The sequence below is a fragment of the Toxorhynchites rutilus genome, chromosome 3 (assembly GCF_029784135.1).
Source record: "Toxorhynchites rutilus septentrionalis strain SRP chromosome 3, ASM2978413v1, whole genome shotgun sequence".
Taxonomy (NCBI): domain Eukaryota; kingdom Metazoa; phylum Arthropoda; class Insecta; order Diptera; family Culicidae; genus Toxorhynchites; species Toxorhynchites rutilus.
Window position 1 is genome coordinate 174332473 of NC_073746.1, and position 13510 is coordinate 174345982.

At 35.0% G+C, this 13510-nt stretch overlaps 1 protein-coding gene and 1 pseudogene across 6 annotated transcripts in view; one reads left to right on the plus strand and one right to left on the minus strand.

Annotated features, from left to right (window-relative positions):
* LOC129779357 (hemicentin-1-like) overlaps positions 1 to 13510 on the plus strand; it is an 866908-nt gene that overhangs the window by 736274 nt on the left and 117124 nt on the right. The gene's annotated exons all lie outside the window — the stretch shown is intronic.
* Positions 3897 to 4014, minus strand: LOC129780986 (U4 spliceosomal RNA; annotated as a pseudogene).

Here is a 13510-nt window from a genome sequence, read left to right on the forward strand (position 1 = left end):
CGTAAACGCTTGTGAATTTCTCACTGGTGAGAAATCACTAAAGTTAGATGCAGTTCTACTTTAGGTGAATAAATTCACCGAAAATATGAATATATTCATTATAGAAGTTCACGCTAGTGTAAACGGTTGATGCGATTTCTATAAATCTCATCATATTTCTTCACATGAATACATCACTGGTCTAAACCCACCCTTAGATATGACATGGTTCCAGCTGTTGGATAACAAAAGGTGTGATGTGAAATTTTTGTATCCATTGTGAAATTATCGTGCAAATTTTGTTAGCATATGCCAAAAATGCGGACGAGCTTGGGTATATTTTAAAAAATACTAAAAAGCTTAGATAACTAATTAGGTCACAAAAGTTGTATTAATAAGGAAAAAAAACACATAAAAAGTGAGGTTTATAAAATTTACTCACATAAACTCCCTTATCTATACATACATAATATTTTTTTTAATGATAAAAAATAATATTTCAACAATTTCATTCAAAATTATGGTTTGCTGCACAACGCGCGTGAAGTCCTCTTTAAAAAATGTCTTCGAAAAACGAAATTCTACGTTAAGAGGTGCTAAGTCAAAAATAATAACATGGAACAAGACGCCCTTTTCGCATACAACAAGATTCAAACGGTTAAGACACTTTTTGATAACATTCATCAGCGTGTGTTGAGTGAATATTTTCGCTATAGAATACCAACAAAACAAAGTCCGGAAATCGGTTGGAGCTAATTTATTTTCATTTTTTCCCTTAATTTTTCGATACAGATTTTTTATACAGAATTTTTTGGTCAAAATACAGATATACAGTTTTTTTCAGAAAATTTTACAGAATTAAATGTGGTAACCCTGCTTCTGCATAGGACGCTACTTGCTCCCTTGGCGTGATGAAGGTTCACCTGAATAAACTTTATTCTGTCCAGCATTTTGTTCGTCTCCATTATTCAGGGAGAGGCTGCCGGAACCCGACAAGCTTGTTAGGATTGTTCATGTGAGTCCCACGAGTTGCGCGATAAAGAAGGTCAACTACATCAGTGACCCGCTTAATGCAGTAAGGGCGGAAAATGCTGTGGAGGGCGCCCCGTCGCTCCACAGGCTCCGTTATAGGCAAATTATTTGATGGAACCCCCCATACCATTCAACCCTTGGCACGGGTCGCGTAACACCTTGGCTTAGGGGTTTATCCATTACTTTCTTTCTATAATAACCATGGATAACAGCTATTACAACCATCCTCCTTTTTTGAGGCTTTGGACCCACTGCTCTGGTTCTCAATAGTTTCAGGTTCCTTTTCGGACATGCTACTTTAGAGATCCGTCATTCGTAGGCGGAGTTACAAATTGATTTTACAACCATTCTCTGTTCGATAAGTCTCAAAGTCGTCCTCCCAAACGAAAATTAAATGTATGCTCTCCATTATTCAGATCATCGCTATCTATCTGAATTAAATCCCTGACTTAATTGTTAATTGTGGAATGGAAAGCTAACCGCCCTTTCCATACTGAACGCCCCGCTTATATCCTGCGAGTCAGTCTTGTATGTAACTGTTAAAATCTCAACTAAACGAAGCAACGCTTATTTGGCTGTCATTTACATAAACTAGATAATTAGACCGTTTTTCGATGTGTCCTCCTCCTCCTCCTCCCCCTCCACGCCACTGCTGTCTCACTGCGTGAGATCCTTCGTCGGGAAATAAAAAACGAAGAGAAATGGTTGGAGTTCAAAAGGACGCTGACGGTGTGCTTGAAGGCCTAATTACGAAATCATTAAGCTTCCGCAGCCGGCCCGGCAGTGGCTTCCTCCTATCGTCCCGGGACGCAGCGCCGCACCTTTGTTTCATCGCGGAAGGAAGGAAATTTTTGTCACGCAAAAGAACCAACCACGTCAGGTTGAATTAGAGTGAAAAATAGTGGAGGTGAGCCGATCCCCAACTCCAGCCACCCCACGGATGGCATGATTTGAGCCCAGCATATCATTAAGGCCGTGAAGCATAACAGCAGCATATGGGCGTTACGTAGAGGGTACGGGCGCGTGGGGATAAAATACTGCCCTACCGCATTCGGCACTTCCTCCCGCGATGCGATATGGTGATTGTATGACGCACCGCCTTTTGAAATTTTCGGAAATCTTTTGAAATTTATGAGTGGGAAAAGTTTGGCTGTCGACACAGTGATAGAGACTAGAGACTTGAAAAGAACGCGGCATGAGTTTGGCGAAGCAGGCAAAGTAATTCCAGGAGGGAAAAAGGGCTTAGAAAAATGCTAATATTTTTCTTCCTTCTCCTCCTCGGCGTTATTTCTCACTGGGGTAGAATGATACTCTCACTTTCTGATAAGGACGACGGAAGAAAGGATTATGATAATATAAATTTCCGTACAGAGATTTTCTTCGCTACAGCTTAATTATTTCGAGCGCTCGACGTGCCGTCGTCTTGAGCCCACCCAGGATTTCGAACAAAGTAATGTGAGCTTTTTCTTATTAATGTGGGAACTTTAGTAAAGTTTCCTTCTCGAGACACTGGATAAGGTAGACGTTATTTTTAAGGCTCCCACTCGACAGAGAGAGAATATATCTCCATCAGTCAATTTTCGTGCGTTTGCTGTCGGCTGGAAACTTTCGACATCCCGTAAAGTATCGATCAGACGATTTGAGCTTGTCGAAGAGGAGACATTCCTCAAAAAAAAATCGCTGTATTTTGTGTGATACCTTCAGCTATGAGAAACAGTGCGTTGAAAATGGATGTCAACAAAGACAAAATTCGATACTTTTTTACAGCTTTTCTTTGATAAAATCGAAAACGTACATCAATTGACTAACGGTTATTTGCAGGTCATGTAAGTTTCGCCGATTTTTGGGGCTGTCCACATACCACGGGGACAGAAAAAGCACGATTTTAGACTCCCAGCCTCTCCCTCCGTGGACAAGCGTGGACATTGACTATACTACTCCCCTGTTGTCCACGTGGACATTCTTCCATATATTTTAATTCAAAAAAGGAAATAATTGCGTTGTGCCTGTATTCAATTTTAAACTAGTTAAAACATGTCCTTTTTTCTGTTAATAGAGACTAAAAATCTTTCGATTCATCCGTCTCCGAAAATCAAATATTTCAAAAATGTTGGCAAAAGTTCGAAAGTTTCTCAGCTGTATTTTGTCCAGCTACAGTATCTCAACTTGACTGTTGTTGACTGCGCAGTAGAAAACTTTTCCGTCATCGAATTTTCAGATGACGCGTTACATTTCAAATATCGGCTAAGACTACACCAGCGCGTTAAAAATATGTTTTATTAACAAATTCTCAGCAACCACTCTGCATTGAATATCCAGATGACTTCCAGAGTGCTCGTGAGGTAAAATTACACTAGACACTTCTCGACTCAGGCAGTGCATCTTTCTTTCCATGCAACACAAACTGCTTGACTTTCGGGGCCTGCAACATGGAAATCGTTTTATTCTGATTATAATCTTAAATCAGATAAAAAAAATACTGCAAATTGGCTTTATAATTAGTAAGGGTTGGTTTTTATTCTTTGATTTTTTTTTTATTTTGCTACACACATTGATGTTGAAGCAGCTGGGAATCCGTGCGGCAAGATGGACCTTATTATTGGAGGATTTACTCACACTTACGCTATTGAACATCAAGCGAGAACCGAGAAGAAGCACATGAATGCATTGAGTCGTGCAGTCGTGCTGAAAACGATTGATCCGATAGTTGAAATGATGAGAGATGCTGAGAAGCGAACCGAGAAGTTAAAAATGGTATCCGAGCTATTGAAAACTCAAACTTTTAATAACCATTTTTTGAGTGGCGATTTATTGAAACAAACAGCACTGAAAAAATACTACCAAATAGTAGTAAGAAAAAACTGGATGGGGTATGCCTATGATATAACCGCAAGGTTGACGTAGAATTACCTTTGGCTTAGTAATCATTTGTGTTTTTTCAATTAGCAATAATCGCACCTCGGATGTTCCCCATTGAGTACGATATCGCCGCTGCGCAGAACTATGTTTTTTGTGTTGATTAAATGATTGATTAAGGGGGTATTCTAGTGTAGGGACACGAGTTTCGGACGTTGTTTCGGGCTCCATGAAAATTAACCAAAGAATATTTTTACTATCCATTATATCATTATTTGTTCATCTATCTTTGAACAATAAAACAAAAATTGAACGGAGAATAAATATTCATAACCAGAATATATACAAGCTGATGAAGTGGAGTGGAGCTCAAAAAAAAGTTGTGTCATAACGTACATGATTACAGCCCTTCTGGTTATTTGAAACAAAAAATCGGACAGATTCTGAATCAGTAGAAATGTCGCTATCGCATGAACCTCGGACAAGTCAAAAACATCTTTTTTGACAAAATGGCAGCCGTTTGAAAAACAAAATGCGGTTGAAAACGTTTTTTCTTGCGTTTTCCGATTTTTAAAAATAGTAAAATTTAAAAAATATTTTATTTTTTTAGAGGTTCATGCGATAGAGATCTCTTTGCAGATTGTATTCATATAAATTAGACATGAACCGGTTCAGTAGAACTTGAGATATCGTGAACGCCAGTTTGAAAAAAAACTAGTTTCGAGAAAAACGCGTTTGAAGTTCATTTTTATAGCCGTACCAGGTTAGATAACGCATCACTAAAATGGCTCTAACTTGGTCAATAATAAGACTTCCGATAAGTCTAAACTACAGAAATATGAAGGGAAAAAAATGATTATTTTTTCAAATTTCTAGAATACTGCCTTAAACTAGTGAATGAATGAAACAATTTACGAATTCAATTGTAGACAAATCCCAATTTAGGTCAATTCATGCATTATGATAGTGGTTATCGCAGAACATAGTTATCAACATTTTGCCTAATCATATGCGTAGAAGTAAGCAGTAAGCTGGCGACATGGAGGGATATCTGCCAATGCAGTCTTGAAGAACCGAGGTAAAACGTTGCATTTGTACCCGCTTTAGGAGACCGTGTAAGCAAAACGAATTCCGGAGTATAAAAATGCATGGGGAGTACTGCCGACTTGCATGTATCTGCAGTGCCGATTTTCACAACTTCTTGGTGTCGGAAACTGTGTTGGGAAAACACATTCCGGTTTGCAAAAATGCAAGTGAGTACAAAAGTTCCTGCTGCTTGCATATAATTTGCCATGGCAATTCCCTTACGCTCCATGGTTTTGAAATCCGTGTTAGAGAAGCATTCCGATTTGCAAAAACGCAAACGAGTACGAAAGTACCCGTTGCTTGCATATAAATTGGCAATGCCAATATCCCCAAGCTCCATGGTTTTGAAGTCTGTGTTAGGGAAACATCCATTCATTCCAACGATCGTACCTCAATCTTTACGCAATCATAACTGAGTGGATTTGGTTTGGTTAGGTATTTGATTATATTTTAAACTTTTTCAGTTCATTTGTCTCTAGCCTTGAGAAAGGTACTTGGAAAAACTTTTTTCTCTACTCCCGCACTACACCGCCACCCTCATTGCCTTGAGAAAGGCACTCGAGGAGTATCTAATCACCATAGAATCATTTATTGCATCCTAAAACCATCACATGCCGAATTTCGTTTCATTTGCTTGATTAATTCTCGAGTAATGTAGAAATTTGTGTTCCATTTGTATGGCAGCTCCTACCTCCCTCCCCCCCCCACGAGAGGGGGTAGGAAAATTCTGATTTGTCGGATGTTTTCATTCCTCATTCGGGAAAATGTTGCATTCGGGTATTTGTTACATTCGGGTAAACGTGTTTCTTGGATTTTGTATGTAAACAATCAGCAATATTTTGCAATATGTGTTTTGCTTCTTGTGTGTGGAATTGTTTTGGTGGCAATAAGAGCATTGAAATATTGAAAGGTAAGTCTTTTACGGTTAAAGCTAAGTTTGTATTTTATACTCTGTCTTATTTCATGTTTCAGCCCAAGAGAACAAATCGAATCTAGGTGTCGGTTGGTGATGGAAATTTTTTTCCCGCGTTTTGCAGTTAGAGACGTCGGTTAATCGTTCGATTCATACAAATAATCGAATATCTGTAGTTTTAATCGAGTATAAAACAAAATATAATACAAATAAAAAAATATATGAATACATCGAATAGTTATCAAAGTTATCGCGATTAATGAAAAAGGGAACCATTTTTACAAAAAATACAGTGCAAAATTTGTTTAACCCTCCTGTACTCGCGTGCAAAATCATAACACATATACTCGCGCACGGTGTCACAGACCGGAAGATGAACTCCTCTGTAATATTGCTATTGTATATTTTTTTAGCTTTATCGGTATTTGTTTGAAGAAGAGAGTATAATTGAATGAAAAATGTCCAGAAAAAATGTTTTGTTCATCTTCATTCAGTTTTAATAGTCATCTAATTCAGCATTTTTGATACTCCAACACAAATATATACAGGTCGGACTCGATTATATACAGACTCGATTATATGTGATTCGATTATATACAATTTTGGACTCGATTATATACAGTTTGAAAAAAAATATTTTTTTTATGGTTCAAATATGACTTATTCCAAGAAGAAATGTAACCTTTCAACGTTAAGGTGTAATTTAAGTGACTAATTCATATACAGTGGGGTAAAAATCGTGATTTTTGAAGATTTTGCTTGAATTTTCACCAAGAATTAGTTATATATATTACAGCCAAATTAAGATAGATAGAAGTTGGGTGTCAAAGAACAAATTGTAGAGCGGTTAGAGAGCTTCAATTTGATTGATAGAAACAATCCAGTTTAATAAAAAAAAATCAGGACGACATTAATAATAATACATTAACAATTACTAACTTTTAAGTTTTTCACTTCCAAAATGTTATGAAAATCCATTAAATTTTCTCATCTTTCAAATGAAAGCAACAGAATCGTCTTCTGAAGCGTACTTTGTAATGTAGAGCCAGCAGTTCGAGGCAACAGAGTCCGAAACAAAAAAAAAGTTCTATAACTCTGTCATTATTGAAATTCGAACATGTGCGTAGAAGGATTTTATCCATCAAATATTATCGTCTATCACCCTCTGAGGGAATCTGGATATTTTTTTTTTTCATGTGAGAATGTTTTCTGACTTTAAGGGGATGAATCAAAAATCAAATTCCTCTTTTATATTCAAAAAAAAATACATGCAAAAAAAAACCAATAAAAAAATATTTTTTTTGATTCGGTTATATACAGGATTCGATTAAATATAGAGCTATGAAATAACATGAAAACGTATTTATCGATTTAGATTTCATTAGTAAAAGAATCAGAACACACCATAATTGCATGCTCGAGGCAAACATATTTTTTACATTTCATACAGTTGTAGCGAGTTTTTTGGGTCTTTTGAATAATGTATAACGACCTTCTAGATAGTTAACAGATGATAGGGGTTCTGGAATTTTAAGTTTCCCTATATTTAATATTCTTTGTTTCTGTGTTCTTCGTTAACAAAAACTTAATGCCTGTTTTTTGATGGGGCATAAAAAGATGATATAAAAGGATTTCTAAGATTTTCCGTGACTTGTTTTATCGTCGATGTTGTTCAGCTCATATATTATAGAAAAAAAAACCGAAACTTTAACTGTAAAAATATCCTTAAGCCACCGATTGATTCATAGTTTACAGTTTACAATTCTTCCGCAAGTGCAATTCTTTCACAAGTGTGTGTATATGTGTGACAATTGTATTTAGTGAACAACTATACAAATGTCAAACATTTGGACTTTTACACGTATGAATCTAACGACAAATATATCAACGAATAATATATGCATCCCTTCAATCCGGTGACGAAATGGACTAAAATCAAATAACAATAGTCCGAAAATGATATTATGCATTATATTTAATCAATATTCCACGCCACTGACATCAATTTACACATTTCATTAAACAATATTCTAAAATAGGAAAAAGGTCACTTGTCCAAAATAGTTACTCCTATACTCGCGTCGGTGTCTCAGACCGAAAAAGTGATACACGTCCCCTTCGTTCCAACTCATACGATATGCTAAACAATGGCGAAGCTAGAGAGAATCGCAATGTCGTAGTGTTGATGTTCTCTGAGAAATGAACGAATTATTGATCTCTCGGTCTCTCAGACATAAGCACGAGCATAGGAGTGTTAACCGTCATGGTGTTTCGTCGAAATTCATCGAATATCCTAAATACTGAATACTGAAATACAATTATTCGAATGAATCGAATATTTAAAAATGACCCCACGATTAATCGACAATCGAATAGACGAAAAATTTAAACATCTCTATTTGCAGTCAAATCCCATTCCACAGTCCTCTGTATATTTATACCGTTTCACCTCCCGCACTTATTGACGACACAGTCACACCTTTAGTATATATACACACCTTGGGCAAGACTAGAAAATAGGGGGTCGATTTCGGACTAGTTTTCGGAACAGCTGCTGATTGGTCAATTCTCAAGGGTTGCAAATAATATTTGAAAATACACTTCTTCATAATGTACTCATGGTATATACTCACACACTAGTTTCCATGATGAAGCATAACAGAAGAACACAATTTGTTGTCAAATACGCAACAATTTCGCTTTACATAATCCAACTGAAGCACTTCATTTTTGATTTTAGGTTATGATTTCTATGCTTACGATCATGCTGGTTACCAAAAAAAGGCGGCTTAGCAGCCCTTTGGTTTTTACCCTCAATTTTTGATTGATTAATCGACACAAATTGATCGTTCATGACCTTGACATGAACAAATAATTTAAAAGTTTCCGCCTTCAAAAAAGTATAAAAGTTGTTCAACTCCATGGTGACATTTCTCTACGACATTAAATCCATCAAAACGTTATAACCATGACCTTTAACACCTCTCGTTCTCGGATGAAAGCAAAATTACATTCGCGTAAGTTCGTGTGTTATGCATCCCATTTGATGATTATTTGGCACTTTTTCCCTGCAAAGACACAACGCCGTCAACCGCAGAGAAGCACTAACCACTGAAGTTCGAATACACCACGACGAACTCCGCGCTTTTTACGCTTCCAGTCATTTCCCTGCTTTGATTGTGCCACTTAAAACAAAAAAAAACGCGCCGTCGAGATGACAAAATATCACTTGGAGCGATTCTCTGCATCACGAGATTCCGACCTCCGTCACGATTCGCGCGTCGCTTCATCACAATAACCAGCGCGGAGTGGATCCAGTTGAACGTTCGCTCGCGTTTCGTCCACAAACAGGGCAGATCAAGTTCCACGATTACATAAACAAGGGCATAAACTAGTGCACGGATTCCCCGGGGAGTGTATACTTGACTCCGGGTTGCCTTTCGTTGACTGGCAGGCTTGAAGATATGTAGATATGCTGGTGACGGGGAAAATACAACATGACCTCCGCTGACTTGTGACGACGGTGTGCTCTTTTGTTGATTTGTGTGTTGCAAGTGTGAAATAGCAAAACGAGGAAATAATTCACAGTGTGAAAATGTGCTCAGCTTTACGGTATAATTATTAATGATATACTCACGCTTAACTCTGAAGCTCGTGTGATAGCAGGTTTTTGAGAACAGCGTCCATACCAATGTGCAAATTGAAAGTCTGCAATAGATCAATGGATCGTCCATCATCTCAAACCGCATTCGAAGGAAATAGGCTACAAAAACATTGAACCACATCACCGGACACAACAAAACGGTGTCCGCTTGTGAAAACTGGTACATGAGAGAAAAATAATTAGTTTATATGCACTGATCTCGTTTTGGTTCACTTAGCCTTACTGAAACCCAGTTTCTGTTATCATCATCCGGTCGCAGATCATGTTTCGTTCAATCCAATTTCCTGTTGATTTGTGTGTGTTCAGCGTGTGAGCAGCGCATGGTCAAGCTGAAACATAATTACAAACGCACAAATGGACTTGTATAATTTTCAGCATTGCATCAAACATCATATAAGTCATCGAATAATGTATATCCTTATTGTTCCTTTTTCCAGGTAAGTCCATATCCTGGTTTTCCCGCTGCAGATAAGTACCACATTTTTCTTCCAATATCACATAATAATAATGATGTACCTCCGCTTCCTTGGCCCAAATTGATCTTTAGTGGTTTACGCCGAGGCTGCGATAAATCTGCCATGAAGATTACATGTATCGATTTTGTGTAATGCGAATCGCCCTCGCAACGCATTAATTCATCATTCTGAGAGGAAGAGATTCGGTCTTGGAATGGGAACATACCTTGCGGTGGATGGAGGGGTGGAAGCACAGTCATTTTGAGACACGACATAATCCATAACAATGAAGCTCGCAGTGCGAAGGAAGCAACACATGCCTCGAAAAGCTTTTCGTTCGAAGAGAAAGAAAAATGCCATAAGTAACACCAGTTCCATACATCAATTTTCTCCGCCTTCGCGGTATTGTGGGAGTTGGTGGTGTGGATGAGAACCGATTCATGCTGTCGCCGCGAGTCCATTCATTTATGCTCTGTTGTTCTCTACACACAATCGTATATCACGCCACCCTCTCGCCCTCCGATGCCGTTCGGTTCAATTTTCATCCTCGCCGTAACCGCGAAGCCATTTTTGCTTAACCACAGCGAAGCATAATGGTAAACAAATCAAATCCTATCACGTGCACAATTTTTTTTCTCCAGGAGCCATGTACAAATGGCGCTCACATACATGGATAATACGAGACTGAGATGTTTAAATTTCAGCTTGAGGTTATTGTGGCGAGTGAGAAGACGGACAGTCCATTTGCACAGTGTTCCGCACATACATTTAAATACGAATTTATTTTTCACTGATATTTAAATGATTGCAATGTTGCGAATGGATGTGTTAAAGTTTGAAATTCTTCGACCTTCAACCGCATTTACTTGTTCTGGAATGCTTGAGGATATTAATCAGAAACTCATATTGGCATTTCAATCTGGTGATCTTGAAACTACACTCGACAAAAAAAAAATAGAGGATCAGAGTGTGAAGTCGGAAATTTTAAGTGATTTTTGACATGCTGTAACTTCGTGAAAAATCAACGCATATCGATGAGATGCGCATTCACATTATTATTTCAGGTGTAAAAATATGTTACGTACATATTTTTATCACGGTGTGTGTAAGTGTAGAGGGCAACAATATCGCGAAGCAATGAAAAATCGATTTTTCATTGTTTTTTCAAGAATATTCTGGATTAACACAACTTTTCGCTAACCAACTCCACAGCAAATCCAATTCACCACATCAACCAGCTTTCATTTGGTTCCAAAAACGTTCCTGTAGGACCTTCCGACACAGAGATATTTTAGTTTGAATGAAAAATTACCCCTTCGTCTTTGATGATGAATAATTCAATATGTAATGATCGCATCGCAAATCGAGAGGCAGTTTTGAAAACTCCAATAAATTCTGCACAAGGATAATTTGTTGCTTTGACAAACGAAAATTATTAAAAATTTTTGCATCGATTTCAAAAAAGTGCCAAAAACAGGATTTTTATAGTGCTTTACAAAATCTACTGTAATTCTGCAAATATCGCAGTAAGTTCTAATGTTTGCAGGAAAATTTGAAGGAAAAAATGGGGCGTGGTTCATAATCTAGTGTTGAGATTATTTTTCTTTCCAAAACAATTTTTCATACATTGTATTTTTTTACAAAGCCATTTTTACATTTCAGATGCAATCTATTGAAACTTTCTTTTGGCTAAATTCCGCATTCCAATTACATAACTCCAAAAAATAAAAATATTAAAACTTCAAAGCCTAAAAAAACTTCAAAATTTTAAAACTTCAAAACTTCAAAACTTCAAAACTTCAAAACTTCAAAACTTCAAAACTTCAAAACTTCAAAACTTCAAAACTTCAAAACTTCAAAACTTCAAAACTTCAAAACTTCAAAACTTCAAAACTTCAAAACTTCAAAACTTCAAAACTTCAAAACTTCAAAACTTCAAAACTTCAAAACTTCAAAACTTCAAAACTTCAAAACTTCAAAACTTCAAAACTTCAAAACTTCAAAACTTCAAAACTTCAAAACTTCAAAACTTCAAAACTTCAAAACTTCAAAACTTCAAAACTTCAAAACTTCAAAACTTCAAAACTTCAAAACTTCAAAACTTCAAAACTTCAAAACTTCAAAACTTCAAAACTTCAAAACTTCAAAACTTCAAAACTTCAAAACTTCAAAACTTCAAAACTTCAAAACTTCAAAACTTCAAAACTTCAAAACTTCAAAACTTCAAAACTTCAAAACTTCAAAACTTCAAAACTTCAAAACTTCAAAACTTCAAAACTTCAAAACTTCAAAACTTCAAAACTTCAAAACTTTATAACATCAAAACTTCAAAACTTCGAAAAGTTCTAGAAATTCTAAGAATTATGATAATTCTAAAAATTCCAAAAATTCTAGAAATACTACAAATTGAAAAAAATTCAATAATTCAAAAATTCTAAAAATTCTCAAAATTCTAAAGATTTTAAAAATTATAAAAATTCTTAAAATGTTAAAGATTCTAAAAATTATAAAAATTTTACAAATTCTAAAAATTCTAAAAATTCTAAAAATTCTAAAAATTCTAAAAATTCTAAAAATTCTAAAAATTCTAAAAATTCTAAAAATTCTAAAAATTCTAAAAATTCTAAAAATTCTAAAAATTCTAAAAATTCTAAAAATTTTAAAAATTCTAAAAATTCTAAAAATTCTAAAAATTCTAAAAATTCTAAAAATTCTAAAAATTCTAAAAATTCTAAAAATTCTAAAAATTCTAAAAATTCTAAAAATTCTAAAAATTCTAAAAATTCTAAAAATTCTAAAAATTCTAAAAATTCTAAAAATTCTAAAAATTCTAAAAATTCTAAAAATTCTAAAAATTCTAAAAATTCTAAAAATTCTAAAAATTCTAAAAATTCTAAAAATTCTAAAAATTCTAAAAACTCTAAAAATTCTAAAAATTCTAATAATTCTAAAAGTTCTAAAAAATTCTAAAAATTGTCAAAATTCTAAAATTTCCAAAATTTCCAATAATTCTAAAAATTCTTAAAATTCTAAAAATTCTAAAAATTCTGAAAATTTCAAAAATTTTAAACATTCTAAAAGTTCTAAAAATTTTCAAAATTTGCTATACAAGTCGGACTCGATTATATATGATTCGATATATGATACAATTTTGGACTCGATTATATACAGTTTGAAAAAAAAATTTTTTTCTATAATTCAAGTATGACTTATTTCAAGAAAAAATTTAACCTAACGACTGGCTATTATAAATACAGTGAAGTAAAATTCGCGATTTTTGAAGAGTATGCTTGAATTCTTTTGAATTTTAATTTGATTGATAGAAACAATCAAGTTTAGTATGATTTTTTTGGATAAAATCAATAACTTTTAAATTTTTCACTTCCAAAATGTTATTTAAATCCACTAGTTTAGATGTTCCACTACTATATACTGTACTAAATTTTCTCATCTCATAATTCATCATAAACTAATAAAAAAAATATTTCGTTTTTGACTCGATTATATACAGGATTTTGTTGTATA